Raw genomic sequence first — 14036 nt, 5'->3', positions numbered from 1 at the left:
CATTACTGAACTTACTCCTAAAATGATAATTTTGACATGTAGTTTGTGAAAGACTTACCTAATGTGTTTACATGACCCTCCAGGCATGACTACACAATTTGAAAGATATTTTCACTACCAGCCTTTGTATATATGTAAATTACTGCAAACAACAGAGTAGTGTGTTTAACAAGAGTACTTTTCCCTTTTCAAAGGTAAGGCCTAGATTGAAAAATTATTTGAGTGTTAGTGTATTCTAGTGGATGCTGATTACTAGCCCACATAACCAACCTTGAGTAGACCTTGGACTGCTCTGCTACCCTGAGCGAGTCAAGCCCTACAGTGAGGTGTTTGGTTAACAGAAGAAGGCCAATGTGCACCCATTACTTGTGCAGGCCACACAACGAATGGCCCATTTCCTTACAGTAATCCTAGTTGCTATTAGATATTCCACATGTCTATCTGTTGTATGTCAATGAATATGTGAGCCAGAAAAGTTACTGTCATAGTGGGTGAGTAGGCATTTTGAGTTCAGTTAATACCAAAAATTGTAAACACAACATGTGAATCTAGAGGAAATTCAGTCTGCAAAGTTAAGAAATAAATGCCTACAGAAAAAACAAGTTACTTACCTTTGGTAACACCTTATCTGATAGAGACTATCTAGCCAGAAATATTTTATCTTAGAGTATTGCCCAGCAGTCAGACTGCATCCAGAAAATCTTGATTAGAACCTCTGTGTAGACATCGTCAGCACCAGACGTGACATCCACGGTGCCTATATAGGCACCACCCCAGCGCCAGAGTTCAGTTTGAGACTACTTCCATACCAGGTTTTCATGACCAGTGTGCAGATTCTAGGGCCTACAAGGACCTGGTTAGGTAGAAAGTCTAGTTCACAGAACAGAGGATGGCAGGGACGGTATGGACTTTGCAGCTAGATAAGAGCCTCTACCAGATAAGGCATTACCAAAGGAAAGAAACTTGTTCATCTGATAGAAACGTTTAGCTGCAGATTCCTTACCTTAAAATAGATGCTAATGCAATACCTCTACGGAGGTGGGTGTGGGAACTATCTCAGACCAAAAAGGCCTTGAGACCCCCAAGGGGCAAAGTCCCTGCCGTGACAGACCTGACTGTTAAGGCAGTAGTGTTTGGTAAACATGTGAGAGCATGCCCAAGTAGCAGCTCAACTTACATCCTGGACAAAAACTCCACAAGCTAATGTATTAGACCATGGGTACTCACAAACATTTTACCAGGGGCCGCACTGTTTGGTCTGTGATGTGACCGAGGGCCGCATTGATGCCAGCAGGGCGGGGGTCGGAAGGCTGGTGGTGGGGAGGGTTAGTGATAAAGTGGTTGTAGGGTAAGTGAAGCATATACATCTTGTGTCTGAATTGCACAACGTGAATCCAGAAACTTGGGTATAAATCCCGGCTTCTTCACTTAACCAAATTGTGTGAAATTGTGGGTTCCCAGGCAGGTCGCTCCCCTCACCGCCACGCAGCCCCCAGTGTGACCGCTCTCGCTGCCGTGCCCTGACTGCCTGTGCCTGCCTTCTGTGACCGAGCGCCAGTGTCCTCTGATTTTGTGCCCCGAGTGCCTGTGTCTGCTTCTTTTATTCTGTACCCCGAGTGCCTGTGTCCCTGGTATTGTTGCCCTGATTTGTTCTCCCTTACTTTTGTTGCCCTGACTGTGCTCCCTTTTACTTTCTGTTCCCTCGTCTCGTCACCCACTCGCCGCCCGTTTTCCCGCTGCCGCGTCCCGGTAGCTCCGCCCCCTTGCACCCCATTGGCCACCCGCTCCCACCTCCCAGCTGCTCCTCCCTCCCTCTTCCCCTCATATGGAGGCCGTGCAGCGGTAGAGAGAGCGACCTCTGACCCTGGTTCCCAGGCAGGTCGCTCCCCTCACCGCCACGCAGCCCCCAGTGTGACCGCTCTCGCTGCCGTGCCCTGACTGCCTGTGCCTGCCTTCTGTGACGGAGCGTCAGTGTCCTCTGATTTTGTGCCCCGAGTGCCTGTGTCCGCTTCTTTTATTCTGTACCCCGAGTGCCTGTGTCCCTGGTATTGTTGCCCTGATTTGTTCTCCCTTACTTTTGTTGCCCTGACTGTGCTCCCTTTTACTTTCTGTTCCCTCGTCTCGCCTCGTCACCCCCTCGCCGCCCGTTTTCCCGCCGCCGCGTCCCGGTAGCTCCGCCCCCTTGCTCCCCATTGGCCGCCCCGCTCCCACCTCCCAGCTGCTCCTCCTCCCTCTTCCCCTCATATGGAGGCCGCCCAGCGGTAGAGAGAGCGACCTCTGACCCTGGTTCCCAGGCAGGTCGCTCCCCTCACCGCCACGCAGCCCCCAGTGTGACCGCTCTCATTGCCGTGCCCTGGCTGCCTGTGCCTGCCTTCTGTGACCGAGCGCCAGTGTCCTCTGATTTTGTGCCCAGAGTGCCTGTGTCCGCTTCTTTTATTCTGTACCCCGAGTGCCTGTGTCCCTGGTATTGTTGCCCTGATTTGTTCTCCCTTACTTTTGTTGCCCTGACTGTGCTCCCTTTTACTTTCTGTTCCCTCGTCTCGCCTCGTCACCCGCCGCGTCCCGGTAGCTCCGCCCCCTTGCACCCCGTGGCCGCCCCGCTCCCACCTCCCAGCTGCTCCTCCCTCCCTCTTCCCCTCATATGGAGGCCGCGCAGCGGGCGCGCCAAAGGCAAGCCCGTCTGCGCCCGTCCGTGCCTGGACCGCGCCCAGCGCCAGACCCCCTGGCCCCCGCCGCTGCCAGCCTACCCGCCGGACCTACGACGACGCCACCCTCCTCGCACTCAACACCAGCCGGATCCCCGGGTGCTGCCGAGCCGCCCCAAGACGCACCCACGGACCCTTCGCCTGCCAATCCTGCAAGTTCTCCTGCATCCGGACCCGCACCGCACCCGTCAAGCCAAGCACCAGCAGCAACCACCTGAAGTGCATCCTGCTCAACACCCGCTCCACCCACAGACACGCCGTGGAACTCTGGAACCTGCTCGACACCACATCTCCAGACGTCGTCTTCCTCACAGAAACCTGGATGAACGCCTCCTCAGCGCCCGACATCGCCATCGCCATCCCGAACGGATACAAGATCACCCGGAGGGACCTCGTCAACCAGACAGGAGGAGGCATCGCCATCGTCCACAAGAACACCATCCGCATCACGACCAACTCCGACGACACCCTCACAGCCGCCGAACATCTTCACTTCCAGATACACACCGACCCAAAGACCACACTCAGAGGCACCCTCATCTACAGACCCCCAGGACCCCGCACACAATTCAGCGAAGACATCGCAGACTTCATCAGCCCACACGCCCTCCCCTCCGCGGACTACATCCTCCTAGGGGACCTCAACTTCCACCTGGAGAACAACAACGACAACAACACCACCACCCTGCTGGACAACCTCGTCAACCCCGGACTCAAGCAACTGGTGAACACCCCCACCCACTACGCCGGACACACGCTTGACCCAGTCTTCTCCTCCAGCAAGTACATCTCCTTCAGCCACTCCACCGGACTCCACTGGACAGACCACAGCTGCGTCCACTTCAGCTTCAGAAAAACCACGACTCACCACCACCCACAACAGGCTCCCCGCAGGAGCTGGAACAAGATCACCACCGACCAGCTCTCCACTTCACTGAGCCAGAACCCTCCCGCCAGCTCAGCGGACCCCAACCAAGCAGCCAACAACCTCACACAGTGGATCACCAACTGCGCTGACAACCTCGCACCTCTGAAAACCCATCCCATCAGGCCCAACAGCAAGAAAGCCTCCTGGTTCAACAACGACCTCAAGAACTCCAAGAAGAACTGCCGCACCCTCGAGAAAGCCTGGCGTAAAAACCAGACTACAGACAACATGACCGCCCTCAAGCACGCCTCCCGCAAACACCACCAGCTGATCCACACCACCAAGAAGACAGCATTCAAAGAACGACTAGACAACAACGCACACAACAGCAAGGAACTCTTCAGCATCGTCAAAGAGCTCTCCAACCCCAGCGCCGGAAACAACTACATCACTCCCTCACAAGACATCTGCGACTCACTCGCCTCGTTCTTTCACCGCAAGATCGCCGACATACACAACAGCTTCGGCGCACAGACCACGCACCCAACCACCAAACCGACGCCCCCCCAACACCACCCTCCGCGCCTGGACCCCGGTCAGCACCGAAGACACCATCCATACGATGAACACCATCCATTCCGACCCATGCCCCCACCACGTCTTCAACAAGGCTGACTCCGTCATCGCACCCCATCTCCGGGACATCATCAACTGCTCCTTCAACACCGCCACCTTCCCGGAGAGCTGGAAGCATGCCGAACTCAGCGCCCTCCTGAAGAAACCATCAGCAGACCCCACCGACCTCAAGAACTACCGCCCCATCTCGCTCCTCCCGTTTCCGGCCAAAGTCATCGAGAAGACCGTCAACAGACAGCTAGCCGCCTTCCTCGAGACTAATGGATCCCTCGACCACTCGCAGTCCGGCTTCTGAGCCAACCACAGCACCGAGACCGCCCTCATCGCAGCCACTGACGACATTCGAGCCCTGCTCGACAACGGGGAAACAGCGGCCCTCATCCTCCTGGACCTCTCCGCAGCGTTCAACACTGTCTGCCACCGCACCCTAGTGCAGCGCCTCAGCAACATCGGAATCCAAGAGAAGGCACTAGAGTGGATCATCTCGTTCCTCGCCGGAAGAACCCAGAGAGTCCGCCTCCCCCGTTCAGATCCGAGGCCACCGAAGTCATCTGGGGCGTACCACAAGGATCATCACTCAGCCCCACCCTCTTCAACGTCTACATGAGCCCCCTCGCAGCCATCGCACGCCAACACAACCTCAAAATCATCTCCTACGCCGATGACACCCAGCTGATCCTCTCCCTCACCAACGACCCAGCCACCGCCAGAACCAACCTGCACGAAGGGATGAAAGACATAGCCGAGTGGATGATGAACAGCCGCCTGAAACTGAACTCAGACAAGACGGAAGTCCTCATCCTTGGATCATCACCCTCTGCCTGGGACGACTCCTGGTGGCCCCCTGCCCTGGGCAGCGCACCCAAACCAACGGACCACGCACGCAACCTGGGCTTCATCCTGGACTCCTCCCTCTTGATGACCAGACAAGTCAACGCCGTCTCATCATCATGCTTCAACATCCTACGCATGCTCCGAAAGATCTTCCGATGGATCCCCACCGAAACCAGGAAGACGGTCACCCAGGCACTCGTCACCAGCCGACTGGACTACGGTAACACCCTCTACACCGGAACCACGGCCAAACTACAGAAAAGACTCACTCGCCTCGTTCTTTCACCGCAAGATCGCCGACATACACAACAGCTTCGGCGCACAGACCACGCACCCAACCACCAAACCGACGCCCCCCCAACACCACCCTCCGCGCCTGGACCCCGGTCAGCACCGAAGACACCATCCATACGATGAACACCATCCATTCCGACCCATGCCCCCACCACGTCTTCAACAAGGCTGACTCCGTCATCGCACCCCATCTCCGGGACATCATCAACTGCTCCTTCAACACCGCCACCTTCCCGGAGAGCTGGAAGCATGCCGAACTCAGCGCCCTCCTGAAGAAACCATCAGCAGACCCCACCGACCTCAAGAACTACCGCCCCATCTCGCTCCTCCCGTTTCCGGCCAAAGTCATCGAGAAGACCGTCAACAGACAGCTAGCCGCCTTCCTCGAGACTAATGGATCCCTCGACCACTCGCAGTCCGGCTTCTGAGCCAACCACAGCACCGAGACCGCCCTCATCGCAGCCACTGACGACATTCGAGCCCTGCTCGACAACGGGGAAACAGCGGCCCTCATCCTCCTGGACCTCTCCGCAGCGTTCAACACTGTCTGCCACCGCACCCTAGTGCAGCGCCTCAGCAACATCGGAATCCAAGAGAAGGCACTAGAGTGGATCATCTCGTTCCTCGCCGGAAGAACCCAGAGAGTCCGCCTCCCCCGTTCAGATCCGAGGCCACCGAAGTCATCTGGGGCGTACCACAAGGATCATCACTCAGCCCCACCCTCTTCAACGTCTACATGAGCCCCCTCGCAGCCATCGCACGCCAACACAACCTCAAAATCATCTCCTACGCCGATGACACCCAGCTGATCCTCTCCCTCACCAACGACCCAGCCACCGCCAGAACCAACCTGCACGAAGGGATGAAAGACATAGCCGAGTGGATGATGAACAGCCGCCTGAAACTGAACTCAGACAAGACGGAAGTCCTCATCCTTGGATCATCACCCTCTGCCTGGGACGACTCCTGGTGGCCCCCTGCCCTGGGCAGCGCACCCAAACCAACGGACCACGCACGCAACCTGGGCTTCATCCTGGACTCCTCCCTCTTGATGACCAGACAAGTCAACGCCGTCTCATCATCATGCTTCAACATCCTACGCATGCTCCGAAAGATCTTCCGATGGATCCCCACCGAAACCAGGAAGACGGTCACCCAGGCACTCGTCACCAGCCGACTGGACTACGGTAACACCCTCTACACCGGAACCACGGCCAAACTACAGAAAAGACTCACTCGCCTCGTTCTTTCACCGCAAGATCGCCGACATACACAACAGCTTCGGCGCACAGACCACGCACCCAACCACCAAACCGACGCCCCCCCAACACCACCCTCCGCGCCTGGACCCCGGTCAGCACCGAAGACACCATCCATACGATGAACACCATCCATTCCGACCCATGCCCCCACCACGTCTTCAACAAGGCTGACTCCGTCATCGCACCCCATCTCCGGGACATCATCAACTGCTCCTTCAACACCGCCACCTTCCCGGAGAGCTGGAAGCATGCCGAACTCAGCGCCCTCCTGAAGAAACCATCAGCAGACCCCACCGACCTCAAGAACTACCGCCCCATCTCGCTCCTCCCGTTTCCGGCCAAAGTCATCGAGAAGACCGTCAACAGACAGCTAGCCGCCTTCCTCGAGACTAATGGATCCCTCGACCACTCGCAGTCCGGCTTCTGAGCCAACCACAGCACCGAGACCGCCCTCATCGCAGCCACTGACGACATTCGAGCCCTGCTCGACAACGGGGAAACAGCGGCCCTCATCCTCCTGGACCTCTCCGCAGCGTTCAACACTGTCTGCCACCGCACCCTAGTGCAGCGCCTCAGCAACATCGGAATCCAAGAGAAGGCACTAGAGTGGATCATCTCGTTCCTCGCCGGAAGAACCCAGAGAGTCCGCCTCCCCCGTTCAGATCCGAGGCCACCGAAGTCATCTGGGGCGTACCACAAGGATCATCACTCAGCCCCACCCTCTTCAACGTCTACATGAGCCCCCTCGCAGCCATCGCACGCCAACACAACCTCAAAATCATCTCCTACGCCGACGACACCCAGCTGATCCTCTCCCTCACCAACGACCCAGCCACCGCCAGAACCAACCTGCACGAAGGGATGAAAGACATAGCCGAGTGGATGATGAACAGCCGCCTGAAACTGAACTCAGACAAGACGGAAGTCCTCATCCTTGGATCATCACCCTCTGCCTGGGACGACTCCTGGTGGCCCCCTGCCCTGGGCAGCGCACCCAAACCAACGGACCACGCACGCAACCTGGGCTTCATCCTGGACTCCTCCCTCTTGATGACCAGACAAGTCAACGCCGTCTCATCATCATGCTTCAACATCCTACGCATGCTCCGAAAGATCTTCCGATGGATCCCCACCGAAACCAGGAAGACGGTCACCCAGGCACTCGTCACCAGCCGACTGGACTACGGTAACACCCTCTACACCGGAACCACGGCCAAACTACAGAAAAGACTCCAACGCATCCAGAACGCCTCCGCACGCCTCATCCTTGACATCCCCCGACACAGCCACATCTCCGGACACCTGAGAGACCTGCACTGGCTCCCCGTCAGCAAGAGAATCACGTTCCGTCTCCTCACCCACGCACACAAGGCCCTCCACGACCTGGGCCCCAGGTACCTCAACAACCGCCTGACCTTCTACACTCCCACCCGCCAGCTACGATCGACCAGCCACGCCCTCGCCGCCGTGCCACGCATTAGAAAAGCCACCATGGGAGGAAGATCCTTCTCCTACCTGGCAGCCAAGACTTGGAACTCCCTCCCCATCTACCTCCGTCTGACCCAAGACCACCTCTCCTTCAGGAAGCAACTCAAGACCTGGCTGTTCGAGCAGTAGCGGTTCCCCCTCCCCCAGCGCCTTGAGACCCTCCGGGTGAGTAGCGCGCTTTACAAATTTCTTGATTGATTGATCCTAGGCAAATGTTTGACTTCACTTTTCCTCCTTTTTCTTCATCATCACATAATAGCACCTTGAAATACATCTTCAGGATGTATGCTGCAAAATAGCTTCTGTGTCTGATTTAATAAAATATAATGTTGTTCATGTACAATAGAAACCCAGCCCTCCCAAAGAGTTCACATAACAGCTAGCTTGCCTCTTAGTTCACATTGTTGTCAGGGTGTGGGGGAAGGGGAATGAAAGTTTCTTAATTTATGTTTTAAAACTATCACTCTAAAAATACATCTCAATGCAGTATTATAATTGTGTGTACTAAGGGGAAATGGTTGTGCAGGTTAATGACATTTTGAATTTCAAACAGATCATACTTTTATATTTTGCTGCAGGATGTCTTTATTAATTAAGGTGTTTCTAAAGTTGATTTCCAGGACACCCTAGTTACTCCCTTTTCAATTACCCTCCAATGAAATACTTGCCCGTTTAGTCAGCAATGTTTAGTGCTGGTGCTAAGTCAGATAAACAGCAGCACAGTGCTGCTGTTGACCTGGGGGCCGCGTGTAAATGTCAGGAGGGCTGCATGCGGCCCCCGGGCCGTACTTTGAGTATCACTGTGTTAGACAAAGCTGTGGTTCTAGTGAAATGAGCCAGCAAAACCCTCATGGGAGTTGCTTCTTATCTAATGCGTAGCAGATCTTGATGCAGAGTACAATCCTTCTGCCAATTGTCTATTTCTGCACTGCTTTCCACTTCTTTTTTCCAGTAAACCCTAAAAAGAGTTGATTGTCCACCAGATGTTCTTAGCTATGATTGGTATAGAAAGACCATGCCCTTTTAGGATCCAGATGGTAATCTTTTACACCATGGAGCAATGATAGTTGACAGTGTGTTGTTTTGGCTGATGTGGAAAGGTGCCACCACCTCTGGTAGAAAAAAGGCACAGGTTCGGAGAACCAGTTTGTCTGGGAAGAAGCTAGTTATGGAGGGTGAAAAGAAAGCCTGTAGCTCCCTCCTGGAAAATGTTATGGCCTCCAAGAAGACTGTATTGATTGTCAGAAGTCATAAAGGACAGCTGTGCATGGGTTCAAATGGAGGGTTGGTCCTGCAAACATTAAAAAAAAAAAAAAAAAAAAAAAAAAAAAAAGCAGAGATTGCCAAAAGGTACCAGTGAACTGTGCCTGCCCAGAGCAAGGTCTCGCTGGTCTAGGACAGAACATACAACACTTCAGACAAGGGTGCAGAAAGTGGGTTGATGTGTTTCTCAGTGCACCAAGCCACAAACGTGTCCCATCTGCAGGTGTCTACAGTTTTTGTTGATGGACACCTGGCCTCCAGGATGACATCACAGACTTCAGGAAGTAAATTGAAGGCCCTCAATTGTTGCCACTCAATTTACAATCATGAAGGTGGAGAGTGCACAGGTTTGGGTGTAGAACCCTCCCCTGTTGCTGCGACAGGAGATCGTCCCGGAAGGGCAGCCTGATTGAAGCATGGATGCCCTCCGCTCCAGAAGATTGATGTAGAGCAGAGCGTCTGCCAGAGGCCTTTGAGCACCACCTCTCCGAGATAGCTGCACAAGGCCAGAAGCGGATCATCAGTCACCACTGTCAACTGTGGGAGGGAGAGGGGTCTACTGCTGATCCAATCGTGGTCAGTTAGCCACCACTACTGACGTTCTCCTTTAAAATCTGGACCAGGTCAGAGAGATTCCCCTGATGTTTCAGATCCAACTGCAGAGCTTGCATACACCATTGAGCATGCTTCACCAGCAGGTTGCACAAGGCCATCAGACCCAACAGTCTAATCAAAATCCAGGACCGAGGTCAAAACATTGGGATCATAGCCCAAATGTGCTGGACTCTCTGCTCCGAAAGATACGAGCGGAATTACACTGTGTCCATAATGGCTTCAATGAAAGAGTGCCTGAGGAGTCAGTTGTGTCTTTGGCGTGTTAAAAGTGAACCACAGCAAATGCATGTCATCTGCCATAGTCTGGAGTTGCATAACGACTGCCTGTGACTAGCCTGCATTCAATTGCAAGTTGTCAAGAAAGGGGAAGACTGGTACTCCTGATCCCTACAAATGCACTCCAAACCTCCACAAATGTGCTGTATCCACCACCTTGGTGGACACCTGAGGGGCAATGGTGAGACCAAAGGGGAGCAAAGTGAACTGGAAACACACCCTGCCCACCGTGAAACATTAACGGGCCTGCAAGATGGACATGCAAAAATAGGCATCCTGCAGGTCAAACACTACTATTCATTTTCCAGAGTCTAACGCAGATAGAAGCTGGGAAAGCTTCAGCATATTGAATTTCTCCTTCCTCGGGGAGGCATTTAGAGGGCGCAGCTATGTTAAGTTGGATGTCTCTGTCCTCCATTGGCATTGAAGAGTAGCAGGAATATCAGCTACATCGTACACCTGTAATGATACCCTCTTGATGGCTCCTTCGGCCAAATATGCCTGCACTTCCTGGTGCAGCATAGAGAGAAGGTCCTCAGCCGATGCGAAGACAGTGGCAGCTGGGTTTCTAGGAGTGAAAGGGCATAACCCATCTGAACAATTTGAAGCACCTACTTGTCTGATGAAATGGTTTGCCATTGGAGAAGGTGGTGCCTAATCCTGCCACCAAGAGGGTGCTGGTGTTGTTGCAAGGGCACACTAAAGAGATGTGGAGGCTGGGCAGGTTCCTGATCTTGGTCTCCACTGGCTTGTAGAAGCTGTGGCAACAAAAAAGTCTGGAAAGGATGCAGGCCACAGTGGCTGTGCTGGAAAGGAGACAGCTGATAGCCCCTACTGTTACCAAGGAAGGAGCGAAAGGAAGAATGTGGTCAGCGTGGGGCCATAGCGACACCCCAACAACTGGGTGCTGGCCCTCCTTCCCCTGGAAGTACTAAGGAGCTGAATCAGTTGTGTCACCAAACAGGCCAGTGACATCAAGGGGCACGTCTTTAAGGGATGCCTTGACATCCTCCCCACCCCAAAATGCCAGTTGATCTTAGCCAGGTGGAGTGCCACAGACGAAGCAATGCCCCAGCCTTCATCTGATGGTGAACTTTGCTGTGTTCCTGCAGTCTGGGAGGTCATGATTTAGGATGGCTTAGGCCTCCTCTGAAACCATAGGAAAACCTTCTGCAACTGAGTCTCACACAGTGTGGCTATATCAGCCCATAAAGTATGCGGTGTTCAATAACCGCAGTACATGACTGGCAGAAGAAAAGAACAAGTTACTTACCTTAGGTAATGCCTTATCTGGTAGAGACTTAATCTAGTTATAGATTCCTTACCTTATAATATCCAGAGGTGTCAGACTGGAACTGGAAGATTTGAACTGTACCCCTGCATGCCAGTAGGTGGCGTCAGTCAGCTCCATCTCAGCATTGATGTAGGTGCCGGAAGGGATGTGCGCAGTAACTGTATAGGCACCATCCTGGCACACTGACGTCAGTTACTTTTGTGACTTTCCATGCCAGAAGCGCTGAGCCATCATGAGAACTGATCAGTGGTGTGACAATCAAAAGCCCTGAAAAGGATGGGTGTCCCTTACACCGTAATTGGTTCGCAGAGCGGGGGGACGATTGGTAACCTGCAGCTACATAGATTCTCTACCAGATAAGAAGTTACCAAAAGTAAGTAACTTGTTGATTTGACAGACTTCTAGCAGCAGATTCCGTACCCTAGAATAGATGTCCAAGCAATACCTCCCCAGAGGTGGAACAGGCGAAGTGCCGATCACGACAGATCTGACTGTTCAGGGAGTAGTGCTTGGTGACTGTGTGCAGTGAAGGCCATTTTGCTGCCTGACAGATGTCCAGGACTGGTTCTGATGGAGTGAGTCCACAATCACTCTGGGGGTTGCTTCTTGGCCCATGCTTAGCAGGCCTTAATGCAGAGAACAATCCATCACAAGGTAGTCTTTCTGCACCGCCTTCCCTTTTTTGGCTTCTACATACCCCACGAAGAGGTGGTCTTCCACCTGGAATTCTTTTGTGCAGTCAAGATAAAACAATGCTCTTTTTGGGTCCTGACTGTGGTGTCTCTCCTCCTCTTTGGAGGAGTGATGTGGAGCCAAGAAGGTAGACAGGGCGATGCTCTAGCCTTTATGGAAGGGAGTCACAACCTTCAGGAGGGAGCACAGAGTGCCTGCAATTTGCTGACCCTCCTAGCTGTTATGGCCACTAGAAAAGGCAGTTTTGATGACCAGTAACCTAAAAGGGCAATTGTGAAGCTGCTGAAATGGTGCACACATGAGAAAGGTGAGGACCTAGTTGACGTCCCACTGATGGTTGATAAATGGCATAGATGGAAGCATATGCTGGGGACCTTTAAGGAACCCAGCTCCAACAGGTGACTTCAAGAGAGGAGGTTGGTCTAGCAACTGCACAAAATGCTGAGATGGCAGAGAGATAACTTTATCCCAGCAGGCCTTTGCCGTGGGCATAGTTAAAGATAATGCAAACAAGAGAACCTGGGATAAAGGTGCAGAAGGGGAGGAGGGAAAGGGGATCAACGTTATGGGAAGCACACCATGACAAAACCTTATCTGAAAGGCAAGCATATACTGAGATGGTGGAGGGACGCCAGGCTGCCAGAATAACATTATAGACTTTAGGGGGAAGGTTGAACGCTGTCAATTTGCACCACTCAAACCCCACGCATGAAAGTAGGTGGTTTGGTTGCAATCCCTCCTCTGTTGCTATAACAGAAGATCATCTCGAAGAGGCAGGCTGACTGGAGGACCGATGATCATGCTCAAACTGCTCAGGATACTGGACTCACTGATCACAATCCAGAGCCACAAGGATTACTTGGGCCAAGTCATTCCTGATCTTGAGAACTCTGGGCAGCAGTGATATTGGCAGAGCTCCACTCCAGAGGAAAAGCGTCTCTAAGCTAATCTCACCTTGGAAACTCCAGCACGCAGACCAGCCGACATTGTGCACTCTCCACAGTGATTAACAGATCTAAACCAAAGCACTCCCCAATGCTGAAAGACCTTGCCCCCCACCTCTCGATGGAGACACCATTCGTGAGCCCCCTAGGCATCTTTGGCTGAGTTTATTGGCCCTGGAATTATGAGAGCCTGCCAGGTGTTGAACCATCTGGGATATGAACTGGCATTCCTGCCATGTCCAGAGATGCAGTGCCTCGACATACGGTCCATGGTTCCACTCCACCCTGTTTCTTGCAGTGCAACATGGTAGTGGTGCTGTTCATGCACACCTGCACCAGCCTTCCTCTGATCATGGGAGAAAGGCTTTTACTGGCAAGTAAGTTGCTTGAAGCTGCAACAGGTTGATGTGGAGCTCCAACTCCGCTGGAAACCAGAGTCCTCTGATGTCCAGCCAGATGGCCATCCCATCCCAGGAGTGACACACCTGTCACTCCTCAGGTCTGGTTGGGGGTGGGAGGGGATTGACACTAACTCATTGCAGTTTTTGCTGCCATTGCAGATCTTTTGCAGTCCTCTCCAAGATGTTGACCATGTCAGAGAGATTCCTTGGAGCTGTGCCCACTGGGCCTTCAGGTGACACTGCAGAGCCCACATATGCCAACGGGTATGAGTCACAAGCAGGTTGCAGGAGGCCATGAGCCCCAAAAAGCTCATTCAGCCCGAATATCTTGGACTCACCGCTTAGGAGGATAGTCCCAAAACTGTATTCAGAACCGCTCCAATGAAAGGGGGCATCGGCGAGGGAGTCAGGTGTGAGTTCTGCACATTGACAGTGAACCACCAGCAAGTGCATGAGGTCTGTC

Source organism: Pleurodeles waltl, chromosome 2_1 (assembly GCF_031143425.1).
Source record: "Pleurodeles waltl isolate 20211129_DDA chromosome 2_1, aPleWal1.hap1.20221129, whole genome shotgun sequence".
Lineage (NCBI taxonomy): Eukaryota > Metazoa > Chordata > Amphibia > Caudata > Salamandridae > Pleurodeles > Pleurodeles waltl.
This window is presented reverse-complemented; position numbering follows the sequence as displayed.